Below are 16,434 nucleotides of genomic sequence, written 5' to 3' on the forward strand. Positions count from 1 at the left end.
ATTTGGATATAGCTGCCATATAGATCGATCTCTCGATTTAATGTTTTGGGCCCATAAAAGGCGCATTTATTGTCCGATGTTGCCGAATTTTGGGACAGAGAGTTAAGTTATTCCCTTCGACATCTTTCGTTAATTTGATCCAGATCGGTCCAGATTGGGTTTCATCTGCTATATAGACGATCCTCCGATTTAGGGCCTTAGGCCCATAAAAGCCACATTTATTGTCCGATTTTGATGAAATTTGGGACAGTGAGTTGTGTTAGGCCCTTCGACATCCTTCGCCAATTTGGCCCAGATCGGTGGAGATTTGGATATAGCTGCCATATACAGCGGTCAAAAAAAGTATTCATCATTCAATGTTTTTTTTTTAATAAGTCTACAAAAGACAATTGGAATAAAAACATATTAAACTAATGATGCAGTAGTGCTTGTGTGATATATATGTACACAATTTCATTGTTTTTAAAGAAAAAAATAGTATTTATTGGAACAAAAAGGGCCATTTTACAGCTGAACACAAAAAATTAAACAAAAAAAGTATTCATCATTGCAAAAAAACAAAAAAATAAATAACATAATTTAAAAAAATTAATACTTTGTTATTCGACCACCGCGTCTTATAACTTCTTTTAAACGGTTTGACATCGATTGGACTAATTTAGCGGTTATATTTTGGTCTATATTAGTCCATTCCTCCATTATCACCTGTTGCATTTGACTCTTGCTCGAAAAATTGCGCGTTCTCAATTTGCGTGAGATGTTCCCAAAGATGTTCAATTGGGTTCAAGTCGGGACTTTGAGGAGGAGTTTTAATGACTTTGGGGCAGTTATACAGCATCCACATCTTGGTATTTAAAGCAGAATGTTTGGGGTCATTATCTTGATAATATTGAAAGTTATTACCAAGCCCAAGTTTTACAGCACTATCTTTTAAATTCCTCTTTAAAATGTCAATGTAATACTTATGATTCATTACTCCATTAATAATTTCAAGATTTCCCGCTCCTGAAGCCGCCATACACCCCCAAACCATTAAACCACCTCCACCATGTTTTACAGTAGCAACTGTGTTTCGTTCTTCAAGCTCTGTATTTGGTTTTCTGTACACTATGACCTTTCCATCGCACCCAAAAAGATTAAACTTGCTCTCGTCTGCAAAAATGACTGTTTTCCAAAATGATTCGGGCTGTTTTACATACATTTTTGCGAAGTTTAGCCTTTTCACTCGGTTTATTTTATTTATAAAGGGCTTCTTACGTGCAGTTCTTCCTCTGTAACTATGCCTTTTGAGTGTATTTCGAATTGTTTGTGTAGTAACTTCCTTCCCTAAATATTCCATAGTGTTTTTACGAAGAATGGTCGCATTTGTCTTCGGAGTTTTCTGAACTTGCCGCACTAGCCAACGCACATCTCCAACTGAAAGTGCTTTTGGTCGACCAGATCTTGGTTTATTGTCAACAGTTTTCGTTTCTGTCCACTTTCTGATGATGGATTGTATAGTAGATCGTGGTCTATTTAATATTTCCCTGATAGTTTTTTGAGTTAAACCATTCCTGTGGTGTTTTATTATCAAAACTTTTACCTCATCAGAAACCTCGTTTTGCTTACGACCCATTTTGACAAAAACTATATTTTCAATGAAATTAAATATTTGCTGTCAAGGGCAAAGCCTCCTTTACTAAATAAAACAGAAAAGGGGGATTCCCAAATAATATTTGAATTTGACTTTGATGATAGCACATCAATGATGAATACTTTTTTTGTTCTGTTTTTGGTGTTATTATATAAAATTGCATTTTTTGCGCTAATTAAATTTATTTTTTGAATTTATTTTAAAACATATTACGAAAAATAAACTATTGCATAAAACTGCATTATTTGTTTACTTTAAATTTTCTTCAATTACCCAAAATAAGTGAATTTATTATCAATTTTGCTAATGATGAATACTTTTTTTGACCGCTGTAGATCGATCTCTCGATTTATTGTCTTAGGCCAATGAAAGCCACATTTATTGTACGATTTTGTTGAAATTTGGGACAGTGAGTTGTGTGAGGCCCTTCGCCATTCTTCGCCATATAGACCGATCCTCCGATTTAGGGTCTTAGGCCCATAAAAGCCACATTTATTATCCGATTTCCCTGAAATTTGGGACAGTGAGTTGCGTTAGGCCCTTCGACATCCTTCGGACCAGATCGGTCCAGATTTGATTATAGCTGCCATATAGACGATCCTCCGATTTAGGCCAATAAAAACCAGATTTATTATCCGATTTTGCTGAAATTTGGGATATTGAGTTTTATTAGGCCCTTCGACATCTTTCCTCAATTTGGTCCAGATTTGGATATAGCTGCCATATAGACCAATCTCTTGGTTTTAGGTTTTGGGGCCATAAAAAGCGCATTTATTGTCCGATCTCGCCGAAATTTGGGACAGTGAGTTGTGTTAGGCCCCTCGACATCCTTCTTCAATTTGACTCAGATCGGTCCAGATTTGGTTATAGCTGCCATATATATCGATCTCTCGATTTAAAGTTTTGAGCCCATAAAAGGCGCATTTATTGTCCAATGTTGCTGAATTTTGGAACAGAGAGTTAAGTTAAGCCCCTTCACATATTTCTGCAATTTGGTCTAGATCGGTCGAGATTTGCATATAGCTGCCATATAGACCGATATCTCGATTTAAAGTCTTGGCCCCAAAAAAGGCGCATTTATAATCCGATTTAACTGAAATTTGACACATTGACTTATGTTAGGCTGTTCTGATCGGTTTATTTTTTGATATAGCTCCTAAAAGGCCAATATTTTGTTATACACAATTGAACAATGACTTATACTTATTAGTATTTGGTCCAAATCGGAACATATTTCGATATAACTGCTATGTGACATAAGGTATGAAATTTTTACCGGATTTTGATGAAAGGTGGTTTACATACATACCCGAGGTGGTGGGTATCCAAAGTTCGGCTCGGCCGAACTTAACGCCTTTTTACTTGCTTTTATTATTCTAAGATATGCTGCTAATAAATCCATTTTATTTGTATTTTCTCCAGTGGCATTTATTTGCTGTCTTAAATCCTAAATCCGCACATTTAGGTCATCCAAAAAGAAAAATGACAAAATTGGGACATGGGCTATTTTAAGTGCAAAAATGTATATTTTAAACAAGTACAATATGTTAATGGCTTTTTCCTGGCTGTTGTTTATTTGTTTTGAACGGCTGCTTGAGTGACTTCGTTTTGTGAGAATTGGCAGATTTCGGATAAATATTTCATTTTGTGTCATAAAAATACCAATCCCTCTCCGCCCAGGCGTCATCATGTCTTGGTTTATCTCGATAAAAATATGCACAAACCAAATATCCTTGATATATTCTCTTATTTTCCTTGCTTGTATTTTTGGGTCTTTATAATAATGTGTTTATTTTCTTCACTTTAGCACATATTTGTCCCCATTGCTATTTTTCCTCTTCTTTGTTTCTATTTTTGGAAATTTTACGTTTGTTTTTCTCATATTCATATTAATTGGAAAAAATGTTGGAGAAAAAAAAAAAACGTCAAAAACGCCAACAAAATGTGTTCTTTTTTAATCTCTTAATTGCGCGTTTTCATTCGTTGGCTAAAAATAGATTTACAAAATGTTTATGCTTGTGCAATTTTGTGAAAAATGTTATTATGGATCATAAATCTTAATTTTTTTCATTCCATTGAATACTAGAAAAGATTTTCTGCTATAATATTCAAATATTACCAAGCTCAAAAAATGTTTAAATAAATATAAACATTAATTTTTATATGCGTTTTTTTTTGTTTGTCTCATTGCAGCTGGTTCGACCTGTTCCTACATCTATGGAGTTTCACCTAGACAGTGCAGAATACTGCCAGGCACAGCACAAATAAAAAGTAAGTAATCAGACAATTGCAAGATTTTTTTAGGAAATTTTTACCCTATGGGGGGTGTTTTGAAGAAAGGGCGGTGCTCCAAATACATGTTCCCACATTTGGATATCACATTCGTATTCTACTCCCAAATACTTTTTTTTTTGAACCCCATATTGCGATGGTCAGTAAACAATTCCTATTCGTGGGGTGTTTTGGGAAAAAGGTAGACCCAAGAAAATTTGTCCCGAAAATGGGTATCAATTTCGTGCTCTACTTCCCAATACCTTTCATTTGAGCCCCACATTGCATGGTCGGTAAATATGCACGATTTAGTGATGTTAATTGGGTTGGGGTGGACCCCTAAAAACTTGGGCCCATATTTGGGTATCAGATTCGTATTCTATCGTTATTGGTATATGGATTTGGTGGGTTTTGGGGAGTGGGGTGTCCCCTCAAACACTTAGCCCTGAAAATGTATCAGCATCGTGCTCTATTCTCATATATTTTTATATCATTTATTTCAATGACATATAGCCATTGGCCTCGAAATTCGATATAAAATTCGTTTTCTAATCTCAAATGCTTTACATTTAATCCCCTTATTGGAAAAGTCAGCAAATTTGACCTGCTTGGGATATGGGCCCTTAAAACTATCAATATCGAGATCCACTCCCTTTAAGAAGCAAATTGCCATGGTGAGCTAATACTTCCTATTTGGACTTTCCCTAGACAGTTCGTCCCGAATGTTGATATTAGATTCTTGGTTTACTTCCAAATACCCTTCATTTGAGCCCCATATTTCCATAGTTGGCAAACATGACCGGTTTGGGGGTGTTTGGGGGGATGGGGCGGCCACTCAGTGACTTGGCCTGAAAATATATATCAGATTCGTATTCTACTCTAAAATACCTCTTATTTGAGCCCTATATTGGAATGGTCAACAAATACGTCCTATATGGGTGGAGTTATGGGGGTGGGGTGGCCCCATTGACACTTTTTCCCGAATATTGATATCAAATTCGTGCTTTACTCCCAAAGACCTTTTATTTGAAACCCATATTGCTATCGTCGTAAATTTGTCCTCTTTGGGGGTATTTTTGGAAGGGGCGGCCCCCCAAACAACTGGCCCCACATTTAGATATCAGATTCGTATTCTACACTCAAATATCTTCTATTTAAGCCCCATATTGCCATGGTCGGTAAAAAAGTCCTGTTTAGGGGGTGTTTTAGAGAAGTTGTGGACCCCAAGAAACTTTGTCTCACATTTGGATATTAGCTTCGTATTCTACTCGCAAATACCTTTTATTTGAGTCCCATATTGCCATGGTGGGTAAATATGTCCGATGTAGTAGAGTTTTGGGGGTTGTGGTGGTCCCCCTAGCGCTTGGTCCGACAATTGAATGTCAGATACGTTTTCTAATCCTAAATACCGTTCATTTGAGTCCCATATTGTCGTGATTGGTCTAAAAATATATTTGGTAGGATTTGGGGGTGGGGCGGCCCCATAGGTACCACATCCGAAATTTGGATACAAAATTTTTATTTTTAAGTTACTATATAAGAGCACACAAAATTTCGCTTAAATTGCACCACCCACCACCGAGATCTGACGTTTCTGAAAATTAGGTTAAGAGGGAGGGTCTGCCCCCTCTTCAGATATCAAAAAATGTAGTACCCTATTTGTTGTTGTTGTTGCAGTTTGTTGTGTTATATCTTTCGTCTGCTTGATTCTGTTGAGTGTCAAGACCCAGGAACTCTGCAACTCTCGGTGCGTACACAGGGATCCGGGTTTGAGTCGAGTGAGTCTGGCTGGACAGTTAAACAGTTGACGTGTATCGTGCTGTCCCTTGTTACATACATCTTGCACGTCGGCATCAATCCTTGCTCTGTAGGAATTGAAGTGGCTGCATCTGCTGGAACTTAATTGAGCCAGAACTACTCTAGTTTGCCGGGGGAGGTCCAGTTCTTCAGGTGCAATGGGAGGCGGTCGTTCTCCAAGGACTACATTCACCCGGTAGCCAATTACCGCATCTGCATGAATGTTGTCTAGACTTGCATGATGTGCCGCTTGATCTAGAGGTTCTCTCTTGTAGCTCTGAACCTCAAATATGGCTGTCCGTGTCGAATGCCTTCGATTAGTCCAGTGCCACGAGGACCGTCCTATCACATGGTCTGGGCTGATTGAAAAAGCTGTTGTTGTGCTATGCAGTCTTCGAAATCCATGTTGATGCTCGGCGAATGGAAATTCTCCTACGAGGCTTGGGAGGAGTAATGCCTTAATCGTTTTTGCTACTGGTGAGAGAAGGGAGATCGGTCTGTACGACTCCCACAAACTCATATCCTTTCCAGGCTTCGGTAGCGGGATCACTCTGCCCATTTTCCAGACATCGGGAACTATGAGAGTGTTCAAAGACAAGTTGAGGACAGTGGTAAGGTACTCAACTCCAGGTTAATCTAGATTCTTCAACATCAATGTAGAGATTCCGTCGGGGCCCAACGCCTTAGATGATTTGGGGCCACGGATGACATTCGTAACTTCGCCGACGGTAAATTGTGATGGCTGTTCATAGGCTCGGAGTCCACCATCGGTGAAAATTTCATGAAAATCGGTTTAGACGTTTTTGAGTCTATAAGGAACACAAAAACAAACATACAAACAAACACAAATTGATTTTTATGTATACGATTTTCTCAAAATTTACCATTTATAGTAAATTTCTTATTTTATAGTAAATTTTCTTATTTTATAGTAAATTTTCTCATTTTATAGTAAATTTTCTTATTTTATAGTAAATTTTCTCATTTTATAGTAAATTTTCTTATTTTTTAGTACATTTTCTCAAAATTTATAGTAATATTTATGGGAAATTTACAGTAAATTTACTGAAATTTCTTCAACATTGAAAATTTTAATGGTAATGTGTAATATAAACTCAAATTCAACAATATATCCAAAGAGTTGAGCAGACATTTGTTATTAAACTTTCATGGGAAACATTTTTTTCCTGCTTCTCCCCATGTTCTTGAAAAAATAACCTTCATATATATTTCTCCTTACAAGTAGTTGCTTAAATGTTTGTATTTTCCTGGAATTGAGATAAATATTAACTTGGCGCTGTTCGCTGTTCATAACATTTTTCCAAGAACCTTATCGTTGACATTGATTTGTAATAAATGAACATTCTGCAAAAATCACAGAAATTCCATGTCGATGAAAATTCTACATAAATAAAGTAGGAAGAAAGAAAGGAATCGACATTTCCAATAATTTCCATTTTTATGCGTAAACAAAGGAGGCAAACTACGCCTATACCCTGGCGGCTAGCCATGGCTTACTTGGTTGCCTTTAATTTGTGGTGATAAAAGCTGACAAATGGTTTCTCTCTTTCATGCCAATAAGCCGAACAGCACAAATTTGGCCAAATCTTAACGGCACATTACCCCAAAACGTCGATGATAAGAAAATATACTACGTCAAAAGATTTAATTAACAAAACAAATAGGAAAAAATTACAAATCAAAAGATTCAATCGATTCAGCAGGCATGGCATCACAGAATGGGAGGAAACCATACTAAGGGCGAAAATATACCCCTTTGTGAGTGATTTTGATACTATCTGCTGCCCACCAGCGGTCACTTAAGGTTATTAAACGACGCAAATTGTTTTTCACTTTTTTTGTCGTTTTTTTTTTTGCCAAAAATAGAAACCTATTTGTATCTGATCGATTGGGAGATGACAAGTCAGATGTTTAAATTAAAAAAGATCACCTGCTATGAATCGTTTTCGGGGTATTCATTATCTGATGATTCACTGATAAGTAAATCATATTAGGATAGGTGAAGAACTAACCATGCAAAGTGGGTGGTGAAAATAAAAACAAAAAAAAGCCTTAAATGTTTGAAAAAAAAAAAAAATTACTATGATAAATGACATTGGAAAAAAACTGGGACGATTGACTTAACAATTTCTGGCTTTCCTTTTCCATTGTCAAAAATCTGCGATCATTGAATTCGTCTCGAAAGAGAAACAAACGAAAAAATGAAAATGGACACTGTAGTAGTTGAGCCGGCTGCATTTGCCGTATCATAATTGAGCCAGAGCTATTCAGGTTGGCCAGAGGAGGTCAATTTCTTTAGGTGCGATGGGTGGTCGTTCTCCATGGACAACATTTATAAGGTAACTATTCACCACAGCTGCTACCGAGTTTGCATGAATATTGTCCAGACCCGCTTGATCTAGAGGTTCTCTCTTGTAGCGCTGAACCTCTTGCTCTATATCATGAAGATCCACCTTGAGGTTTCTGGCCGGTGGATACCTATCCACAAGATGATTATTTGGATGGTCCCTGCGATAACAGCCGAGAAGTTATTACTTAGACAGCATGTAGTTATGTCTTCGCACTGGTAGGATCTTTGTCTCCTGATGAAAGTGGTCCACATGAAAACTGAGGAGACAACCCGTCGCATTTCGAAGAACGGTATTCTGACAGATCTGGCCGGTCAATTGCTTTGTACATGGTCAACAAGGTTTCTTTGTAGGCAACCCAAGTGATGCCGGCAAGTGACTTGAGGACTACCCATACCCCAATTCTTAAAAAGGCGAAATTTTCTATGTCATCTTATGGTACCCCAAAAACACGAAATTGGTCTAGCATTTTGGGGTCAAATAACCTGGGGGGACGCCCCATCTCAAAACCCACCCGAGCGGACATGTTTACCGATTGGGACAATATGGGTTACGAATGAAAGGTATTTAAGAGTAAAGTACGAACTTGACATTAAAATGTCCCCACCCAACTTTGGGAGTTGACTACGAATCTGGTATACACTTTGGAACATAGCTTGGAAACGGCCCACCCACTAAATACCCTTCAATAGGACGTTTAGTTCGACCGGGATAATATGTCAGTTAACCGTTCGGTAGGACATGTAGATCAGGACAATAAAGAATTCAAAAAAATGAGTCACCACCTTTAAAATGCATGACATTATGGGGCTCAAACAAAATCGTGCTCTAGCACGATGCTGATATTACTTCAGGGTCCGCCCCCTAAACTCCTCTTTCCCAATCGGCCTTGTGTGCCTTTCTATGACAATTGATTGTAGAAAACGAATTTGATATCCAATTTTAAGGCCACGTGTTTGAGGGTCTTGTCACCCCATAAACTCCCCTAAAGCAATGGCAACTAGGGCTCAAATAGAAGAAATTTGAGAGTAGAGCACAATGCTGATATATTTTCAAAGCTAAGTCCGTGGGTGGCCGTCCCACACTACATACCCTTCAAACTGGTCAAATTTGTGGTTTATGGCAAAAAGGGGCTCAAATCCGTATCTGTTTCATGGTCAAGCGTTTCAAGGACGCCACACCCCTTAAACTCCCCACAAACCACATATATATACCGATTATAGCAATATGTAGCTCCAATGTGGATTTTGGGAATCTTCTTATATATATAAAAATTTTGTGTGTTCCTTATAGACTCAGAAACGGCTGAACCGATTTTCTTAAAATTTTCCCAGATGGTGCATAATGATCCCGGGGTGAAAATAGGGTACTAAATTTTTTGATATCTGAAGGGGGGCGGACCCTCCCCCTTACCCTAATTTTCAGAAACACCAGATCTCGGAGATGGGTGGTGCGATTTAAGCGTAATTTTGTGTGCTCTCATATAGTACCCTAAAAATAAAAATTTGGTATCGAAATTTCGGATGGGGTACCTAGGGGGGCTGCCCCACCCTAAAACCTACCAAACACATACTTAGACCAATCACGACAATATGGGACTCAAATGAAAGGTAATTAAGATTAGAAAACTTATCTGATATACAATATGGGACTCAAATGAAAGGTATTTGCAAGTAGAATACGAATCTGATATTCAAATGTGCGACCACGTTTCTGGGGGTCCACTCCTTCCCCAAAACACCCCCCAAACAGGACTTATTTACTGACCATGGGAATATGGGGCTTAAATGAAAGGTATTTGAGTGTAGAATTCGAATCTTATATCTAAATGTGGATCCAAGTTTTTAGGGGGCCGTCTCTCCCCAAAAACATCCCCCAAAGGGGACACATTTACGACCATAGCAATATGGTGCTCAAATGAAAGGTCTTTGGGAGTAAAGCACGAATCTGATATCAATATTCGGGAAAAGTGACTATGGGGCAACCCCACTCCCACAATACTATCCAAATAGGAAGTATTTGCTGACTATTGCAATATGAGGCTCAAATAAGAGGGTATTTCACCAAAAGCTCTTTGTCGAAATTAAATATTTCAAGGAAAATTTTGTTCCATATAAAGTAAAAGAAGGCGCAGCGTAGCGGGCCCGTGTCAGTAGAGTATGAATTTAATATCCACTATCGGGGCAAAGAGTTTGTCTACTCCAATCCACCACCAAAATCAAGAGAATGAAGTAGATCTAACATTCAAACTTTATTGGGCGGACCCCTCCTTACCCTATTTTCAAAAACGCCAGATCTCGGAGATGGCTGGGGCAGTTAAGCGAAATTTAGTTTGTTTATAACAACTCAAAAACAGAAATTTGTCATCTTTATTTAAGGTGGGAGGGGGGGGCCCACCTCCAAAGCCCGCCAAATGAAATATAAACCAATAATGACAATATGAGATTCAAATGAAAGGTATTTGAGACAGGACTTATTTCCTCACGTGACAGTATAGGGCTGAGATAAAATAACAGAGTGCAAGAGGGCGCAGCGGAGCGGGCCCTGTCCAGCTAGTGCTCAATAAATTGACGGTTGAACAACCTGCCGCATGTCTCCGGGTCCGTCACAGTTGCTTTGCCAAAAGTGACTGAGGTCCTATCATCCCTTCTTCAGGGGTTCGAGAGTGACTTAACAGAAGGCAACAAACAGCCTAAACCGATACCTAAGTTACGTTGCTCCAAGTGTTCCAGCCACAAGTTCATTGACTACCCTGTTTATTTCAAGATTCAGCTCGCTGATTCTGGGATAAGTGGGGTCCGTGAAACGAAACCCATCATGCTCGCCTCCGAGTACCACTGCCTGCGCCGGGAAGTTGGGCTGCACATTGTCTATTCGACCGGCTTGTATAAAGCTGCTGGGGTAATGATGTCGCGCCTAAGAGTTTTACGCTTAAGTGAAACTTGGTGAATAGAAGCATCCATTTTTGGTTTTCTTCAATGAAATTGAATGCACTTAAGTTAAATATCGTTTAAATGAAAATACCGGTTAACTGAAAAAGTTTTTACAACCGAAATTTTGCTTTTATATGAAACTAAAATTGCTTAAGTGAAAAGGCTTTTTTTATGGAAAATTAATCTGGAATTGAGAATTTTTGATGGAAAACTAATCTGGAAAAATTTGCGTCGTCAATAAAATTTGCAAAATCATATCTTATTTTTTTACTATAAATTGTCCACGTATTTTTTAACAATGCTGTGCTATGATACCAAATGGTTTCGTTAACTTGAAAATTTGCTTTCACTTTTGCATTATTGTTTGACTGGAAATGATTTGCACTTATCCGAATTACACTTAATTGGAAATTACGGATAAGTGTTAAAATTCCATAAAGATTAAGAACATTAATTCCGGTTAAGTTACTTGCCGTGGCCATAGATAAAGTTGTCAATAACTCGGGCGGAGTTAAGAATTATGCAATAATGCAAAATTTTCCCAAGAACATTCCACTAAGGAACTGGGGCAATCTTCTCACTAATCAAATAGTGCAGTCCGATTCAAGTTTTAAGCTCAATGATAAGGGGCCTCCTTTTTATAGCCGAGTCCGAACGGCGTGCCGCAGCGCGACACCTCTTTGGAGAGAAGTTTTACATGGCATAGTACCTCACAAATGTTGCCAGCATTAGGAGGGGAAAACCACCGATGAAAATTTGTTCTGATGGTCTCGCCAGGATTCGAACCCATGCATTCATCGTCATAGGCGGACATGCTAACCTCTGCGCTACGGTGGTTAAGAATTTTACTATAACTAATTTCTTTGGAATAAGGAAGTTCCTAACTTAACTTAAGTAAAATCATTTCATCGGTGAAAATTCCTTTTCTCAAATTTGTTATTGAAAGCCTGCTTAAGAAAATTTTAATCTTTAGCTATTCTATAGTTATTGATTAACATTTGAGTTTCTTTGCTTAAGTTCATATGTTACTTGTGGAAAGTTTAAAGTGAACTTAAACCAAGTTAAAACAATTTCTTAGTTGTTTGAAAATGTTTGACTCAGAATGAGTATGATTTGGAGCATGGTAAATGAAGAAAGGAAGATTAAGAAGAACACAAAATCAATAAAGAAGGGTTTTTTTCTTTTCTATTTTCCCCTATGCAACACTTGGTGCCATTATGTCACTCATCACCAATCACATCCTGATATGTACTTTACATATCCATAGTGGCACTTAAAAATGCTTTTTGCATTCCTTCATATCAGTCAGTCACTAATTGACATTTTTAATCAATCGTTCAGCTACGACGGTTGCGATAGGTTTTGATTTTTAAATTCTTCCCTGCATGTACAATTTTTAAAATTTGATGACATTGATTTTTGTTTTGGGTTTGTTTCACTTTTTCGCTTCATTAAGCTTTGCTGCTTTGGTGGTTGTCATTTTCGGCAACAATTGTCGCCTTTGTGGCATTTTGTGTTATTTTCGGATAACATAAAACAAGCCAAAGAACATACATAGCAAAAATGGCCTGGTGTGTTGTGCAAAATTTAAACATCTATCCTCCCACATAGGCGATATACGGGGTGTTGTATGCGCCGGCATCGAGTAATGGCTTAGATCCAATAATGATTTGTGTTTACCTACCCCAAACCCTTGGGCAATAGAATGCCTTAGTTTTGGTCTTTTTTGTTTTTGTTTTGGTTAACATAATTTACGTAGCGACCATACATACATAGGAATTATTTTCGGTTGCTCCTCCATATGGTTAAGTTATCTGCAGTGCCTTAATTTAACACTGTAAGAAAACATCAACAGGTACTTAGTTTGGAGGCCTTCGCGGCGCATAAGTTAGCGTGTCAGCATATGGTGTTGAAGGCTGGTGTTCAAATTCTGGCTAGAGGTAGTAATTCTGGTAGTTATTTTCTCACCATACATAACTTTGGTGCCAAATGGTCCGAATATAAAAACTAACTTAAAATTTTAGTCCGACTTCATTCACTAACACGATTGAATTCACTCAGTTGCTCCTTTATTAGATGCTTTTTTTTCTCAGTGTAGGCAACGTTTTTTCCTGTCTTTGAAACGAATATTCATTTATGTGTTATTCTAAAGGTTTGGCATTCTACCAAACATTATAGATTGCGATAATCAAAACAATGAATATTATATATTTTTTTTGGACATGACAAAAGGGACGAGGGGACATTTGTCAACAGGCAGACAGGTTGCTTTCCGATGGCAGATCTAGGTAGATAAATTGTGGTACTAGGTTGTCAATATGGAACAAAACCGAATCATGAATAGGAAAATAAATGGCAATAAACAATACTGAACAACAACAACAACAAATCACATCATAGCAAATGTATAGTTTATCTTCCTTTCCTTTCTTGGGTGGGGGGTCTCTTTGTCAAATGTTAATGTAATTAACATTTGTTTGGATGGTTTTGGTTACGATTGAGTTCATTTTGGGTGTGCAAGGCTTTCATTGGTTTTTTAGTATTTTTTGTTTGTTTGTTTCTTAATCGCAAATTTTTTATAGCTATTACCTCAGACGCTATGATGAGGTATTTTTCTCATATTAGACTCAATTTGTTTGACTTATAGCTAATATCATAACATGATATTAGCTATAAGTCTTATTAATAATGACATTTTTAACCCACATGTACTTTGATATTAAATGTGATGATGTGATTAAATTACAGATAACAAGTGCCATTTTGTGGTATATATGAGTCAAATCCATTGAAAGAGGGGTGGACGGTTGGTGCAAGCGGCCTTTATGAGGTGGTCAGTTAAGCAACTTGGTGAAATTAGTGAATGAAAACCAAAAAGTGATATTAAACGGCTTTAAGTATCTCAGGGTTGATCTTCTTTATCTTCTACAATCTGTGTAGAAATAAATAAAAAAATTGGAAGGACTGATAGATTCATTATTAAATGCCTTTCATTTGATACCCATATTGCCCAAAGTGTCCTCTTGGGGCTTTTTTGTGGGTGGGCACCCCCCCGCAAATTAAAAGTAAAATTTGTATACCAAATTCGTACTCTACTCTTAAATACCTTTAATTTGATACCCATATTGTTCCAATCCCACATGTCCGTTAGGGTGGGTTTTGGGATACTGCGTCCCCCCAGGTTTTTGACTCCAAAATTTTTACCAATTTCGTGTTTTTGGGCTACCATTAGGTGGCATACAAAATTTCGCTTAAACCGGTGCACCCATCTCCGAGATCTTGCGTTTTTGAAAATTGGGGGAGGGTCCGCCCCTCTTTCTGATATTAAAAAATGTGATACCCTATTATCACCAGGGGCTCAAACTTTACCATCTGTGAAAATTTCATGAAAATCGGTTCAGCCGTTTTTGAGTCTATAAGGAACAGACAAACAAACAAACAAAGCGCAACAATTTCATTTTTATATAATAGATATTGTTAATATTTTTTTTTCATATTTTTTTTTGCCATATTCCGTCTATATGGCAGCTATATCTAAATATATATCGATCTGGGCCATATTAAATACGAATGTTGAAGAGCCTAATATGCTCAATTTTGGCGAAACCAGAGTTATCGACGTGTTTTTATTGTCCCAAAAAATGTATGTATGGCAGCTATATATATCCATTATTAGCCCGATCTTGACTATACTCAGTAAAAATGTTGAGGGTCTTAACATAATTGTGCTAAATTTCTGAGAAATTGGTTAATAAATTCCCTTTTTATGGGCCTAAAAGTTTAAATCAGGATATTGGTCTATATGACAGCTATATTAAAATATAGACCTGGGCTATATTGAACACGAATGTCGAAGAGTCTAACACAGCCAATTATGCCAAATTTCAGTGAAATCAGAAAATAAATATTCCTAAAGACAGATTGAAAGATCAATCTATATGGCAGCTATATCTAAATGTGGATCTATCTGGGCCGTATTGATCAGGGATGTCGAGGGTCGTAACACAACTCACTGTCCCAAATTTCAGCGTAATTGTACAATAAATGTAGCTGAAATGAGCCTAAGTGCCTAAATTGGTAGATCAGACTACAATAGATGTGCCAAATATGGAACAAGTCGATCCAAAATCTGATAAAGCACCCATATAAACCAACCTCCCGATTTGATTTCTTGACCGAAATTTTGCATGTGGTATTTTGTTTTCGACAACTTTGCCAAGTATAGTTAAAATCAGTCTATAACCTGATACAGTTCCCATATTAAACGATTGCCCGAATTGACTACCTTTCTAACTAACTTTCGATGGAGTAAAGCTAGAGTGAGGCCCCTCATCATTGAGCTTAAACGTGAATTAGGCAGGACTCATTCATATGCGAAAAGTTTACCCCTATTCCTTGGCCATGAACATTCCATTTTTTACTTTTATGAAAAGAGAACTTTTAAACACCTACTTTAAGGTTTATCTCAAGTTTTTTCTGTTTAGTTTTTTTTTACCTATTTTAATTTTTTACTTTTTTTTCTTATTTTTCAGGGGGAAAAATTCCGTAGCGGCGAAGGATTGAAAAGAAAATCGAAACGTTTACGCAGGCGCTTAAAAGTAAGACGAAGAAACTGCAAGTTTAAGAAGGGAAAGCAAGAAAACAAATAGCAACGGGGGAAAGATAATACCAACATTAAAAATACATAGACATAACCCGGTAAACGTAACACTCAACAGACTCAAACATCGAAGGAACGATAGATAGAGAAAGTATTACAAAATTCAAGAAAGAGAAACAACTATCAGATCATATCAGAAGGAAGAGTTAATACATCAACGCAAATCACCAAACTATAGCAATTTCAAAGAAAAACACCATATTCAAAATATACGCCAACGAAGTCCATAGAAAAGTCCAGGCCATATTCGTCAGCGCAACTATCATAAAACTTCACAAACCCCCCCCCAAAAAACTCTAACTAAGGACATTGATTACAACAACAAAAACAACATTACAAAACATAGAACAGGGATCTTTATTGTAAGGAGCATAGGAGGAAAATAAGAAAAGTAAAAAAAAAGCAAAAGTGAATATTTTTTAACTATTTTTTCTAAAAAAAAAAAAAAAAAAACAAAAACCCAACAACAAACAATTTTCTTAATTTTTTTGTGATAATTTTTAAGCTTAAAAAGGTTAAACTTATCCTAACTAGAAAAGAAGGAGAACAAAAACGAACTTAAAAAATATTATTCAAGTACTTAAGAGATAAAAACTGGCTTAAATCTTTGTAAAAACATAAACAACAAAACTTTGCTAAAAAATTTTAATGTAATTCAACAATTTTGATTTTGAAGAAAAATAACAAACGCTGAATTTAGAAAGAAAAACAAGAAAAAAAAGAACAATCTTCCGTTAGACTATAGAAATTGTATAAAAAAAAAAAATCAAC

The 16,434-nt window shown here is 36.9% G+C and overlaps 1 protein-coding gene across 1 annotated transcript in view; it reads left to right on the forward strand.

Moving 5' to 3' along the window:
* LOC131996372 (uncharacterized) overlaps positions 1-16,372 on the forward strand; it is a 38,761-nt gene extending 22,389 nt beyond the window's left edge. Inside the window, exons 2-3 of the mRNA XM_059365991.1 lie at positions 3,827-3,904; positions 15,536-16,372. The gene's annotated coding sequence lies outside the window, so the exon portion shown is untranslated. The remainder of the gene's footprint in view (positions 1-3,826; positions 3,905-15,535) is intronic.
* Positions 16,373-16,434: the final 62 nt, after the last annotated feature.

The sequence above is a fragment of the Stomoxys calcitrans genome, chromosome 3, assembly GCF_963082655.1.
Source record: "Stomoxys calcitrans chromosome 3, idStoCalc2.1, whole genome shotgun sequence".
In the NCBI taxonomy this organism is placed as follows: domain Eukaryota; kingdom Metazoa; phylum Arthropoda; class Insecta; order Diptera; family Muscidae; genus Stomoxys; species Stomoxys calcitrans.